The sequence below is a fragment of the Chelonoidis abingdonii genome, chromosome 1, assembly GCF_003597395.2.
Source record: "Chelonoidis abingdonii isolate Lonesome George chromosome 1, CheloAbing_2.0, whole genome shotgun sequence".
Taxonomy (NCBI): Eukaryota; Metazoa; Chordata; order Testudines; family Testudinidae; genus Chelonoidis; species Chelonoidis abingdonii.
The window spans coordinates 211,115,806-211,131,679 of record NC_133769.1 but is presented as its reverse complement, the minus strand read 5'-3'; the positions used below and the strand labels follow the sequence as shown (position 1 = coordinate 211,131,679).

Below are 15,874 nucleotides of genomic sequence, written 5' to 3'. Positions count from 1 at the left end.
CACCATTCATATAGCTGTCCCAAAATTCCATAGAAGATGTGAGAAAGAAACTCAACTACAGCTAGCAGTCCAGTGTTATACAACATCACAAAAACCAAACAGCCTCCAAAAACTTCAATCAGCATACACAAGACAAGCTAGGTACTAATGCCACTGTACTATGAAGCAAGATAAATAGAACAAAATGTACAATCCAGCACAGAAAACAGTAACTCATTTCAGCAATATAACAGCATCCAGCTGACATTTACATCCTTGGCAACAAGACATAATAGGATGTTGCCCAAACCATTTAGTCCCCACCATGCCCTCCCCTCCCGACACAAAAAAAGATCAAGAAGGTCAGAAAAAAAAAAAATCTTAGTTTTAGAACTGTTTTATTATGTATTACATAAAATTACAAAACAGTAAAGACTACATCCCTCATTTCAATACTCCTTAAGTTACATTTTAAAAAAAAAAGTTACATTTCATAATATAAACTTAGAACCTCAAGAACTTTTTACTTTCCCACGGGATTTTATCAATTACTACACATCAATTTTTGCCCAGTTTTAAAATAGAGCATGACTCTGCCATTGATTTTTTTTTTCCATTCAGTACATTGTTCTTCCCATCATTTGAGCACCACCTCTCCATTAAAATGACATCAGTAACTAGTGTTGAAGCTCAGAGTAGAATCAAATTTTATATTTGATATAGGAAACTAAATTTATCAGTAATAAACCATTTGGAGAATAGTGCTCACCAGCAGGCGCGGCTCTAGGTATTTTGCTGCCCCAAGCATGGCAGGCAGGCTGCCTTCGGTGGCTTGCCTGCAGGAGGTCCCCGGTTCCGCGGATTCGGCGGCACGCCTGCGAGAGGTCCACCGAATCCCACGGGACCAGCGGATCCTCCGCAGGCATGCTGCCAAAGGCAACCTGCCTGCCGCCCTCGCAGCGACCGGCAGAGTGCTCCCCGTGGCCTGCCGCCCCAGGCATGCGCTTGGCATGCTGGTGCCTGGAGCTGCCCCTGCTCACCAGATCAAAATTTTAAGTGTTTCAAATATTAGACCTATAAAAACAAACAAGATTATCCGAAACCTAGAACACAATGAATTCACACAATCAAAAAAAAATCCTGATGTAATTAAGATTGGGGGTAATGTCATCCCAAGGCATTTAAGGTAAATTGACAAAACAATGGACTTGTAAGAAGTGTGGGAAGTTTTCTGCCTTTCAACTTGAACTGTCACCACCGAGGTGTACAGAACAACCTCATCCTGTGATAGTGTAAACCAAGAAAAAAGAAAACAACACACTTACAGATCCAGCCTTTCCTTAGCTTGCCTTATAACACCTTGGAATGGGAGAATAATTCAGCTTTTAAATTTGGTTCATAATCAAATTTTGTATTGGTAGCATAGCTCAGCACGCTTATTGCGTAGTTTCGTTTTTAGTAAAAGGAAAGAATCACCAACACCTAAAGTACCAAAAGGAGAAGTAATTTCTGCGTTCTGCATCTAAAGAGGTGATTTGGATATTTTTAGCCTCTTCAAAAAAATATGTAACTACAAGTGTGATCATGAAAAACACTGAACAAAAATCATATTAAGGCACTAGATTATTTCATGTATTTCTATTTTTTTAAACAACTGTTGCTTAGCATGAAGATCTCTCAACTAGCATTAACTCACCTTTATAAATGCACAGATATATTGGATATTTAGCCATATTTAGTATAAATCATGTGAAATCTGAAACACCTGAACACCAAAAGTCTGGTTCCGAGATCCCAGCTATCTTTAATACAAGAATGACAAGACAGAGTTTATATCCTGCTTCTGAGCTCCCTCTTGGCAGCATCACAGAACAGTGATTTTCAACCTCTTCATTTGCAGACCCCTAAAAATTTCAAATTGAGGTGTGGACCCCTTTGGAAATCTTATGCAGTATAAGTGTATTAATAAAATTTGCTGATGACACAAAGTTGGGAGGTATTGCCAATAAGGAGGAAGACCAGAATATCTTACAAGATGATCTGGGACAACTTTGTAAGTTGGAGTAATAGAAACGGGATGAAATTTAATAGTACAAAATACAAGGTCATGCATCTAGGGACTAACAAGAATTTTTCCTGTAAGCTGGGAACGTATCAGTTGTAAGTGAGAGGAGGAGAAAGACCTGGGTTTATTGGTTGACCACAGGATGACTAGGAGCCATCAGTGTGATGCAGATGTGAAAAAGGCTAATGCAGACCTAGGATATATCGAGCAAGCTATTTCCAGTAGAGACAGGGAAGTTAGTACCATTATACAATGCACTGATGAGGCCTCATCTGGAATACGGGGCGCAGTTCTGGTCTCCCATATTTAATAAAGATGTATTCTAACAGGAACAGGTGCAGACAAGGGCTACTAGGATGATCCAATGAATGGAAAACCTACCTTACGAGAGGAGACTCAAATAGCTTGGCTTGTTTAGCCTAAGCTAAAGAAGGCTATGGGGAGATATGATCTCTCTATATATAAATACATCAGAGGGATAAATACCAGGGAGGGGGAAGAGTCATTTTAGTTAAGCACCAATGTTGACACAAGAACAAATGGATATAAACTGGCCATCAACAAATTTAGTCTTGAAATTGGATGAAGGTTTCTAACGATCAAAGGAGTGACCTTCCGGAACAGCTTTGCAAGGGGAGCAGTGGGGACAAAATCCTAACTGGCTTCAAAACTGAGCTTGAAAAGTTTATGAAGAGGGCGGTATGATGATACTGCCTACAACAGCATGCAGCTGATACGTGACTGCTAGCAACAAATATCTCCAATGGCTGGCCACGGGACACTAGATGGGGAGGGCTCTGAATTACTACTGAGAATTCTTTCCCAGGTGTCTGGCTGGTGGATCTTGCCCAGATGCTCAGAGTCTAACAGATAACCATATATGAGGTCAGGAAGGAATTTTTCCCCAGGTCAGACTGACAGAAACCCTGGGGGTTTTTCACCTTCCACTGCAGCATGGGGCACAGGTCACTTGCAGGTTTAAACTAGTGTAAATGGTGGGTTCTCTGTAACAAAGTCTTAACCATGATTTGAGGACTTCTGTAACTCAGCCAGAGGTTAGGGGTCTATTACAGGAATGGGTGGGTGAGGTTCTATGACCTGCAATATGCAGGCGGTCAGACTACATCATGATGGTCCCTTCTAACTTTAAAGTCTTCGAGTCCATGAACCACAGGCTGAAAACTGTTGTCAGAATGATTTCCAGTCATCAGAAAATCTTCCACTGTGTGGCCTTGCAAGTGATATGTACTGAAAGAGCAAAGAATGTTTTCCTTCCAACAATCTTTGCAACAAACAAAAATGGTATTGACAACAATACCACCTTGTATTTGGAGGGAACAGAGGTTGAACAATAAGGAAGGTAATTTCTGATCCTTTCGTATTTCATTTAGGCCATAGCTCCCCATCAAACTGAGTGTAACATTCAAAACAGGTTATGCAATCAGGTAAATATATATTTATTTTTTAATCAAGCAACAAGGATCTCACTTTTTCCCCAGATGGGATTTTCTGGCAAGAGCAGCAAGCTTTTCAGCTGACCGCAACATGTGAGATTTTTCCAGCTGATGACAATGGCCAACGTGTCTTTGGTAAAGTTTTAAACAACTCTCGATGCAAAGTGTCTAGTGGTCTCCAGCTGTTAAAGCAGAGGTCCCCAAACTATGGGGCATGTGCCCCTGAGGGGCATGGAGGAATGTTTGGGAAGTGCAGGGGGGGCCCAGGTAGGGTTGGCACCTAATTGTTGGTAACTGGACCACTGAGGCCCTGACCCACCACTTCTCCCAAGGTCCCGGCCCGCTCTGCCTCCCCTATCACATGCTCCTCTCCCCTGTATCTCCCCATCAGTCACTCTAACATGTCCACTCTCTCCCTCCCCTCCCACCCCAGTTAGGCTCCCTCTGCTCTAGGGATGAGAGAGCCTGAAAAGGAGCCTGCCTGCAGGTAGGATGCAGCTTAGGCTGAGCAGGGTCTAGCATGGGTTAATGACCAGGCGCCTCCTTGTGCCATATGGTAACTGGACTTTTGGTGTCTGGTCAGTACATCTGACTGGGTGCTGACAGGTCCCCTTTTTGACCTAACTTCCCAGTTGAAAACCAGGCACCTGGCAACCCTAGGCCTCAGCCAGCCCCCATCAAGGGTGGGGAGGAAGCACCACCCAGCCCCACTCCTAGCTCTCCACTGCAGTAAGGCGGGGGGTGGCACAAACCTGTAAAGTTTGGAGACTACTATGCTAAAGCATCATATATGCATTTGGGAAGACTAGAGGTTCTCCTCCTCAAAAGGGTGAAGGAAAAAAAAATGGAGAAAAAGAAAAAACTCAAAAATCTGGCTAAGACAAGACCCTGCTTTAAATCAGCCACAAACCTCATTAGACACCAATTCCCAGTGCTACTGGAAAACATGGGAGAGGATGCAAGCACACTGATCAGTTCAGGAATGGGGGCAAAAGCACCGAGCCTCACTTCAAATGCTAACTGTGCTGAGGAACTGGGAACAGGAATTCCCCTGTTCCTCTAAAACAGTGGTTCTCAACCAAGAGTACACATACTCCAAGGGATATACAGAGGTCTTTCAGGGGGGTACATCAACTCATCTAGATATTTGCCTAGTTTTACAACATGCTACATTAAAAAAAACTAGTGAATTTAGTACAAACAAATTTCATAGATAATGAATTGTTTATACTGTGCTATATACTAAATTGTAAGCACAATATTTGTATTCAAATTTATTTTATAATTATATGGTTAAAATGAGAAAATAAGCAATTTTTCAATAGTGTGCTGTGACACGTCTGTATTTTTATGTCTGATTTTGTAAGCAAGTAGGTTTTAAGTGACATGAAACTTGAGAAGTATGCTAGATAAATCAGACTCCTGAAAGGGATACAAGTAGTCTGGAAAGATTGAGCGCAACTGCTCTAAAACACTAGCAAAAGGCCCTTGACCTATTAAAACTCCTGTTAGCTGGAACAGGAAGGAAAGAAAGGAACAATTCTGGCTGAAAAGAAAGGCCCAAAGAGAGCCTCAAAGAACGGCCCCGTCCTCTTCCCCCACACACTTCTTCCTTCCAGAGAGACATAAGCATGGTCCCCCAATGTGGCTATTGCACCTTTGGTGTGCCAGTAAGTGGAACTGGCTTTCAGCTTGGGTGATCACATGAGGGACCTTGCATCAAACCCTAAGCAAGGAAAAGGTAGAAAATGTAATGTGTGTGCATATTCATTGTCTCTACAAGAGAAAAATGTGACCAGAACCACAAAACTTCTGTATTTCTAGCACTTGACAGCAAAATCACAATGAAGGAAGAGTACTGTATGCATGTACAAGTCAGTATTAAGTGCTTGCATGGGAATCTGAACATGAAATATGTAAGGGGTTCTCAAACTGAGGTCAGGACCCCGCAGGGGGTCGCGAGGTTATTACATGGGGGGGCAGCAAGCTGTCAGCCTCCATCCTAAACCCCACTATGCATCCAGCATTTATAATGGTGTTAGATATATAAAAAGTGTTTTTAATTTATAAGGGGGGGGGGTCCCAATCAGAGGCTTGCTATTTGAAAGGGGGCACCAGTACAGAAGTATGAGAACCACTGAATTACGTTATCCCATAATCATACTGCTCTGTACTCATCTCAGAGCTGCTTATGACCTTGCAGTTAACTTTGCTAGCGATTGAAGATTAACATGCTGCAGAATAGCAACATTTGACGTTAAAAGATATTGCCACTTCTAGAACTGTAATTTCAGAATTTAAAGAAAATTATTGGATTGTTAATTTCTGATTATTAGATTTCAGTGTGTTTAACAGTATTTCCCTTCCCTCTAATATTCAGCTTTCAGTGATTGCATTACATTATTAGAAATAGAAAAAAACTTTTTAAAAATTTTAAAGCTAAAAGGTAATGAATATGCAATACAGACAAATACAAGTATATGAAAACTTCATGAAATTTTAGATACCAGTATCGTCTCATAAGACTTATGCCTCAGTGACAGATTTTAACAAATCTGAACAATACAGCAAAGACGATAATGTTGCTAGAAATCACCCTCCATAAAGTGTAATAAGTAGTTTAGCATAATATATGCAACTGCATCACACTTCCCTGTAAACATTTTGCATAATATGTATAAAATGTACTGCAAACACAAAATAGTAATACAGAATGAATTAGGGTGGATACAATTGTTGCACAAAGAGCAATGTCACTGTTCATGAATAATTAGAGTATTCACAATGGACTATTATCTTCTATTCATCAAAAATGAATTCCCATATCATCTTACAATAAATGAAAAATTCGTTTTCAGTTCCTCATATGCAATCTCTCACACAGCAAAAGCCATAAGTAACTGCCCAACTTAGAATTTAAAATCCCTTTCCAGACTTCATTTTTAAAGCTCACTCATTGTGCAAGTTAAAGATTGTTTACAATTAGGCATGCGGCAATTCTCCATTTTTGTAGTGTAGCGTTCCCACCCTATACACATGATCACATATAATTTGAAAGCTTATTTTATGTACATGTAGATGAGGTATGATGTGGAGCTGTCAAGTGGGGCATAAGCCTGTAGGTGAGGTAAAACAATGGTACCTAAAATGAGAACACATCACTTCCTGCAGTTCCAAAAACACTGCAACAGGATTATGACTACAATTTTTACCGTAAAAGCAGCAATGAGTCCTGCGGCACCTTATAGACTAACAGACGTGTTGGAGCATGAGCACGAAAGCTCATGTTCCAACACGTCTGTTAGTCTATAAGGTACCACAGGACTCTTTGCTGCTTTTACAGATCCAGACTAACATGGCTACCTCTCTGATAATTTTTACTGTTTAAGCTAATTTCAATATCTTAATGTGGTGCTTATTGGTTAAAGCGACCAAATAACGTATTAAAAGACTTATTGGTTTTGCATGGGCACCTTTTTTTTTTAGCATGTGGCAAAAATGGCAAATATCAACATTCTGCAATATACAAACATGAAACGTTTTCACATTGCATTCTTAATTGTCAAAGTATCTCACAAGTGATAATAATAGTTTTCTATATTTTCAATTGAAATTTTCTGACCAGGTAAGTTTTATACTGAAGATTGTACACCAGTAGCAGCGGACTGAATGCCCATAGTTTGTACTGCATAGTGGGCTGATAAATGTATGTGAATTCCTAATGTAATGCTTCTGCATTTGTAAGCTACTGTACTTACAGCAAAGCATCATGTCTGCCTGCTAGAAGGTTTTAATTTGTAACTGCCTATGCATTCCCAACCAGCCTTTGAAATATTCTAGAAACTAGCTTAATTCAGTGACACTTATGCACAGTTTTAGTGTTAAAGATGACAATATACAGCTTCATATTGGACTTCAAACAAAGTAAGTGCTCATTAAACAAAAGGGGCAATTACTAATATACATCTAATTTAGCACAAGTCTGTATATTTGTGAAAAACTGGTAGTGGTGATGCTAATGCTAACAATACATTTTGGGAATTTTACTTCTACAGGCAAGTTACAGTATATGAAGACACGAAGGATACACGCCCCTTAAATCTTACATCAAAGAGAAACTCTCCACAAACTTTGAAAAAAGTGCTTTGTCAATAAAATCAAAAGAATGCATAAGTCTGTCAAAAGCTACCAGTGCTGGGCAGAATTCTGTGATGCTGACAGCAGAAGCCAAAAGAGATGAATTGGTGACTATTGGATGAGTTTTATAGTTTTAGCTGAGGAGCCACCAATATGCTATCACAGGAATTGCTTACAGAAACACACAAGCAAGTCGACTTTGGCACGAGTCTGTATTGAACCCAGGAAAGAAAACAGACTCTGAATCTGTTCACAGAGCATCATGTTCACCTGCTTCTGTAGCCACCAGAGCCAGCATATCTTCCAGCAATCAGACCTGTTGCACTGTTCGCTTGACTTGATTGCTAAGGATGCAGTTTATCCCTCAACATGTCTTTCTTCCTAACTGAGTAAAATAAACCAAAGCAAAATCTTCTAGTTACACTGCAACAATACAAATCACCTTGTCATACCACATTTTATCAGTTGATTGAAGAGAGAGAGAGAGAGAGAGAGAGAGAGAGAGAATGATTTTATGTACAAGTTCCTCTCCCACATCTAGGCTGTTACAAAGATATAATGTCCTACTTCCCTCAGATGGAGAAACTGCAAGCTATTCCAGTAGAAAGTTACAGGCAAAATTAGAAACACAGTATGGTTCTACCATTTAATTCTATGCGCAACATGCATAAGGCAAGTCTACCATTGTTCTATGCAGTGTAAGAGTAGCTGATGCTATCCAAACTACTAGTAATCTGAAGCAGGAACTTAAGTCATTCAAATATTTTGTGGGTGTTCTTCTGGTGAGTGAGCCTGACGAACAGCTTTCAAATGAACAAGTGGTTTGTACTACCTCTCTTTAGTCACTCAGTCTGAAACAACCAAAATGAAAGCCTCATAATATAATCCAAAGCCATGTGATTCCAGTTAAGAGGTCAGCTACTTTTGTGGCCCAACTGGCGCAGGAGTTTGTCCTTTGGTTGATAAAGAGGCATATAGTTCAGCCAGCAATGACTAATCTTTTAGAAGACATTCAAAGAAGGCACCTCTCAATTGCAGAGTTCCAAAATTATCACACTACCAGACGGAAGTCTTGCGGCACAACTACTCTACGAATTCTGCAGCAATTATAGTGAGCTGAGGGTTCATCAATAGGGCTGCAAAAATTGAAGCAGAAAGATTTCAAGGAGGCGTGTTCATTCCAAATGGAATTCTACCACTTTCCGGAGGGTGGAAACCTCATTCATGAAGGAGACAATATAGACATCAACATACAGACCATTGCTGGAAAGAATACATCCCATTTAATAACTAGAGTGGGTTTCAAGAACAGTGTGCAGGTAGTGCTGCATCACAGGAAATACCATGTAGTCTCCCTGGGTAATCAGAGTATCTTATACAGCAGGGGTCAGCAAACTTTCAGAAGTGCTGTGCCAAGTCTTCATTTATTCACTCTAATTTAAGGTTTCGCGTGCCAGTAATACATTTTAACGTTTTTAGAAGCTCTCTTTCTATAAGTCTATAATATATAACTAAACTATATTTGTATGTAAAGTAAATGAGATTTTTAAAATGTTTAAGAAACTTCATTTAAAATTACATTAAAATGCAGCGCTCCTGGATCGGTGGCCAGGACCCAGGCAGTGTGAGGGCCACTGAAAATCAGCTCGCCTGCCGCCTTCAGCACACTTGCCATAGGTTGCCTACCCCTGTTATACAGTATGCAGTGTTCGAAAAAACCTAGAACAGACCCAGAACTGACTTGCCATGAAAACGTATACAAGAAAAATCAATTATGTGTACAGTCAGGATATTCTTCCCTGAACAGAACGGTGTACATGCCAAGGCAATAATGACTGGTAAACCAAGCACTCAGAGATCATAATGATGAACATGATGATGATAAAAAGGTTGACTGCAAATGTCATTAGTGCTATTACATTTCAATGATACCTGTAAAAAATCTATTAGATTTTGTTTTACCCTTTAGTTTGTTGTTGTGATGCTTTGAGATCAAAGAAATCCAATCTTATGTCTTGAAATAATAGTCATTAAACAAACCAAAATTAATGCAAATATATTAAAGTGGTCATTTTAATGCATTGATGATGTCATTGTTTATCCCTGTTTCTATGGTAATGGCCCCACTTAACAGTTCCATATCATCCCCCATCTTAAGTAGACATAAGTAGCTTTCTAATGACATATGATGCGTGCATGTATAGAGGGTACATTAAATTGACCAAATCAGTGGCCTTTCCTGCTCATCTAAACATGAAAGTTCTAACCGATTTGTATGACAACTGGCAAGCTAAGTTCCCTGTAAGCTGCGCAGCCATGCAACAACCCTATTAAGCGCCACAAAGGTGTTCAGGGAACCCACCCTCGGTGGACCTGCTACAGCCGGGTGACAAGCACCCGAGCCCCAACCCACCCCAGCCTTGATGCGGCCCGGGGGACAGGCATCTATGCCACAGCCCCAGAGCTGCTGCCATGGGGAGAGGTGCCTCTTCCCCACCCTCCCCCAGCCCAGGTGCTGCTACAGGGAGAGAGAGGGGAATCTTTTCTCCCCACCATAGCCACGAGGCAGTCTGTACCCCAATTCCCTCATCTCAGGTACCTGCCAGAGCCCGTACCCCCAGCTGGAGCCCTCACTGCCCCCATCCCAACGCTCTGCCCCAGTCCTGAGCCCCTCATCTCTGGCCCCACCCCAGAGCCCACACCCTCAGACAAAGCCCTCACATCCCTGCACCTCAACTCTCTGCCCCACCCCGAGCCCTCTCCCACACTCCGAACCCTTCAGCTCCACCTCCACCACATGAATTTCGTTGTGTGCACCAATATGGAGGTGATGTGTCACATCACCTCCATAATGGTACACATAAAATTAATTCCGCACGTGTGGGAAAAATTAGAGGGAACATTGCTGGCAAGTATATCATAATTAGGCAAATATTTAAGGGGGTCTTCCTGCTTCAGTAGTCTCTGAAATTTAAGAAATTAAGGAAATCCTTAATTACATGAAGATTACTGGAAACATTCCTTTTTCTGAAGATTATGAAATATATCTATTTTTGAACCTGGTGGTGGTGACTTAACTAGGACAAGTTTTCAGTTTTCCTGTCATTTCTTAGTCCAGTAGTGTAGTTCATCCAAGGTTCCATGTGTAACTCAGGCCAACTGTTACTGTGACCAGGAGATCACGTTTTGAATACTACACTGAAGTGGAAAGCAGAATAAAAAGTGCCCCAGATTTAAGCAACCACACTACTCACTGTACCACACAGGAGACGGTGTTAAAGAGGTGGTAGGGCAAAAGGTAGCCATCTTTTATTCTCAGCAAGATATCAGATGTTAGTAAGAAAGACACTTTTGTACATGATCCTCCTAGGGCAGTACTTCACAGATTATTTGAAACTGTAGTCAGTTTTATGCATCATTTTCAAGGCCTCTCAAATCTCGCTGTACTTGGCCAACGTAGAGAAAATTTCAGCTATGCATTTAAGCCAAATTTGGTACCACAAAATGGAGTGTTACTCCATATACATAATGCCACAAAGCAATAGTGTCATAGTATCTTTCCCCAATCTGAACCTTAGCGTCCAAAGATGGGGTACCAGAATGAATTCCTCTAAGCTTAATTACCAGCTTAGATTTGATAAATTGCCACCAATCAGGACTTTGAGTGCCTGATAAACTCTGGTCTCCCCAAACCTTCCCTGGGGACCTCAAGACCCAGATCCCCTGGATCTTGACACAAGAAAAGTAAACCCTTTCCTTTACCATTGCCTCTCCCAGACTTTCCCTCCCTGGGTTACCCGGGAAGATACTGTGATTCAAACTCCTTGAATCTTAACACACAGAGGAATTCCACCTCCCCCCTCCCCTGTTTTCCCCCCTCACCCAGAGGCAATACAGATTCAAGCTCCGTGAATCTAAAGCAAAGAGGACATTTACCTTTTCCCCCCTCCCCCTCATCTCTCCCAGAGAGAGAAACAGAGATAAACACAGAGAGCAGGTTTTTCCTCCCCCCTTTCTCCCACCAATTCCCTGGTGAGTGCAGACTCCCTTCCTTTGGCTTAACAAGGGAAAAAATTAATCAGGTCTTTTACAAAAAAAGCTTTTAATAAAGAAAGAAAAAGTAAGAAATCTCTGTAATTTCAAGATGTAATATTACAGGTCTTTCAGCTTATAGAACTGGAGAAAAAGCCTCCTCCAACAGAAATACAATTTAAAATACTTCCAGCAACTACACATTTGCAAATAAAGAAAAACACAATTAAAAAAAGACTATGCCGCCTTTCTACCTTTGTACTTACAAAATTGGAATAGAAGATTAGAGAGCCTGTAGGTACGTGTGGTCACTCTCAGAACCCAGAGAGAACAGCAGACAGAACAAAAGACACACACCCAAGCTTCCCTCCACCCAGATTTGAAAATATTTTGTCTCCTGATTGGTACTCTGGCCAGGTGTTGCAGGTCACTGTCTGTTAACCCTTTACAGGTGAAAGAGACATTAACTCTTAGCTATCTGTTTATGACAAATAGCTATAACCCTTCTTTAGTCAGGCCAAAGGGCTTCCCTGAATTAATTCTTATTTGACCTAGACCATATCTTTTCGCAAAACATCTAATTTTGACTTTAAATTGTTTCAATGGTTAATTACCCTCACTTAAAAAGTTTGCTCCTTATTTCTAGTCTGATGGTGATTAACAGTTAAAAATCAGATAAATCTCAAAGGAATTTCATGAGAAAGAAAAGGCTAGCCAGAGGACTCCCCCACGTCAACTTTCAAAGCCCTGCTACAAACAGTGTAGACGTTTGAGCTTCACAAAAAAAGTGGCTGATAGAATATTTTAGAATGTAAAGTGTTACCTCCTGTCTTTAGGCTGGCTAACAGACAATATCAGTGATCTAAACATGATCAGAAGAATCTTGCTGAAGAATATAAATACAGAATTGGAGCCAAAGTATTTATATAAAAACTGTGAAACATAAAACATACCAGTATTCATTTGCCATAAGTTCATCAGCATTTAGTTTACCGTTGCAATATATTAGTCTGTCAAAACAGTCTAGTCCATTGACTTTCTATTATTTCAGGTATATTCTTAAGTTCATATTAGTAGACAGAGGTCAGGGACTTGAGCTGGCCTACAGTATCTATTTCTTAGAGAGTGGAGATGTCAGTTTCTCCTACCCCCCTCTTAACTTTCATAAAGAAAAGACAGATTCTTTGAAAATACAAAGATGATTTATTAAGGAAGCAATAAACTCAATTGTGGTTGCCCCAGAAAAATAGGTGTGAAGCCTGGTCCTTCACAACCCCTTTTAGCAATAAATTCCAACAGAATAAATCCTAAACAAAAACACCCCAGAACTATGCTGTGTCACAACAGATGACCTTGGTCTGAATTAGGTAGCTGATGGCGATATCTGTCCTTGCAGCTCAGGTTCGTTGGATCTTGGACCTATCACAGACCGTGCAGCCTGGTTATGGCAGGATGAACACTGGACCACCCACGTACAGGAACCAGGATCAGGTAGGTTGTCTCAGATGTAAGATGACGTTGATTCAGGTGTAAGATGCCATCCTGATCAATGGGATAGATCTTGATCCATAGAGGTGACCCTTGAAGCTTGTGCAAACAAGACTGATACCAGGTGCCTCTCAGATGAACAGTCTGGTTAGGGCGCACAACCCTTTTATATATTCTATGGCGCAAACATTCCAGGTTTGAACTGGTCTGAACTGGACCCCCTAGTGGCTGTTGCTCCTTTCCGCCACAAGTGAAAAGAAGAAGGGCGACAAATATGGAGTCAGATGTTAATTGTCCAGACTCCATTTTGAATCACAGGGTCCCTTAGCCACATTACCGTAATTAACAGTTCCTTATAACAATGTTAAAAACACATTAAATTCAGTATAGACATCAACATGAACATAACTGAGCATTTATATATGGAAACTTCCCTACAACATGATTCTTGAAACCCCATGAAGCCTGTTAAAATGAGATTATTCTGACCCATTACATAGCAAACTGAAGAAAAGATTTAACGTGATGCCATAGGAGCACAACACTGTTGTCAGCAAAATATTCATTTCTTGTGATACATATTTAATAGATATTATTCACTTAGTACAGTTTCTTATAGGGTGAATTGATTTAAATCAAGGCTATTTAAATCCATGTTAAATCAACTTTTCCATTTGTACTTCAGTTACTTTCTAGAGAAAGGTGCATTTGCACTGGTTAATATAACCATTAAGACCTGTGATTTGCAACTAATAGAGCCTATACACTAGATTTGGAACATCTTTATGCTACCTCGGTGGGTACACTGCTTAAATAAATATATATCATTTTAATCATATAAATTAATATTTTCAGATTCTAATTAACTGTGCACTTGCAGTATGCTAGAAAATGGTGAAAATAATCTATTATTTATTAGATGATTGTGTCAAGTGATATTAGGATGGTAATTGATATTTAAACTCAACAGCATACACTATTAAACAAAACGAGCCCTTACACAGTACCACTTATTAGTGCTATGTATATAATGAACCTTGACTTCTAAAGAAAGAATGAGAGGAAAAATGATCTCTCTTTAGACAGAAAAGCAGCCTTTAACTTTTGATAGAAGATCATGGATTCGGCATATTTTTAAATGTTTTAAGAGATAATGTGTAGGGCTTCATATATTTTATACTGAATTTAGATTTCATTTTAAATGGTTTATTTTAAAAAGAAAAACATTAAATAAAATCAAAACAATCCAATTTAAATTTTTTTTTTTAAATCATCTATTTTCATCCACCCTGGTTTCTCAAGATAGTCTGAAATAGAACTGTACAGTCAATGATCTCCAGATGCCTGTACTGTACAGCAGAAATTTTGCTACTCAGTCTTCACCATAGTACTCTTCCTGCATTGAAATCCAGGAGCATTACACCAGACCTCACAACTGATTTAAGGTTATAGTTTGTGAAATTTACTATAAGCTTAACGTTGAAGCAAATTTAATCCCCATTATTACTGATTTTGTGCTAACAGCAAGTTATAGTAGCTGGAGAAGCTAAGCCACAGAGGACAGCTACTGATTTTCAAGTCACAACAATTCATACAAAATGAACTACACCTTAATGGTCTAGTAACGGCTTGGTGGCACATAGATGGTAAATGACAGTTCTGATCCAAGGGCTATCAAAGGCTAAAAAGAAAAAATCCCAACATTTATTGTTGGAGAGTGAATGTAATGAAATGGAGCACTCCATGTTGCTCCCCAGAGACCCCGCTAGCAGACACTCCCAAAGACTTCAGCATTTAGACTCTTGAGCCAAAACGATCAACACTATAACAGAATCCCTCAGGGCAAGGGCAGGGTGAAAAGAGCTACAGAGAAGAAAGCCTAGATGACCCGTAGCCAAAAAAGTAATAACGTTAACAGACTGATCATAACTGCCACATCTGAGGAAGACTAGACAGGAGATCTATCGCTGCAAACTGATAATACACTCTACTATATACTATAACACAGAGACTTAATATTTTAAGTGATAAAAGAAGCTATTTGGAAAACAACCTAAGATGACCCTTAAATGAACAAGCCTGTTACACCAATACTTTTCCAAATAGCAAGAGTTCCAGGATTTTTAATTATATGTATGTAGCATTTCACATGAACTACAGTTTATACCGGATTAAATAGCACCCCGTGAGCAAAAAACCAGAGGTACTGAGTAAGGCGCAGTCATGTATTTATACACCCATTCCATTCATGCAGACTAAAAAAAGCAATGCTAGATGGATTAGAGTCTGTTTTGTTGGTTCTAAACATATTCCTCCATCTCTTAAAACAAAGTAATTTTATTTTTGTTAGACATATTTACAATATTTTGGCCTTTTAAAGTTGAAAACCTAGAATATAACTAGGGCCCTACCAAATTCACTGCCATGAAAAATGAATCATGCACCGTGAAATCTGATCTCCCCCATGAACTCTGGCTAGTGTAGGGCTGGGGGTTCTTACTGTGTGCTGGTCTCCAGATGTTAGTCCTGTCTGGGATGGGAAGTGACTGGACTTCCTCTTCCCCTGCAGGTGTCATTCCTAAGGCCAGGTGAGATCCACCTCCAGGAACCTCCCCCAGCTGCAGATAGCTCTAAGACTGCTGGCTGGGAGCCTAGCTCTGAAGGCAGCACTGCCATCAGCAGCAGCTCAGAAGGCGGGCAATACTGAATCCACCACCCC

The 15,874-nt window shown here is 40.2% G+C and overlaps 1 protein-coding gene across 1 annotated transcript in view; it reads right to left on the bottom strand.

Annotated features, from left to right (window-relative positions):
• Positions 1-15,874, bottom strand: part of TRAPPC10 (trafficking protein particle complex subunit 10) — a 92,278-nt gene that overhangs the window by 65,138 nt on the left and 11,266 nt on the right. The gene's annotated exons all lie outside the window — the stretch shown is intronic.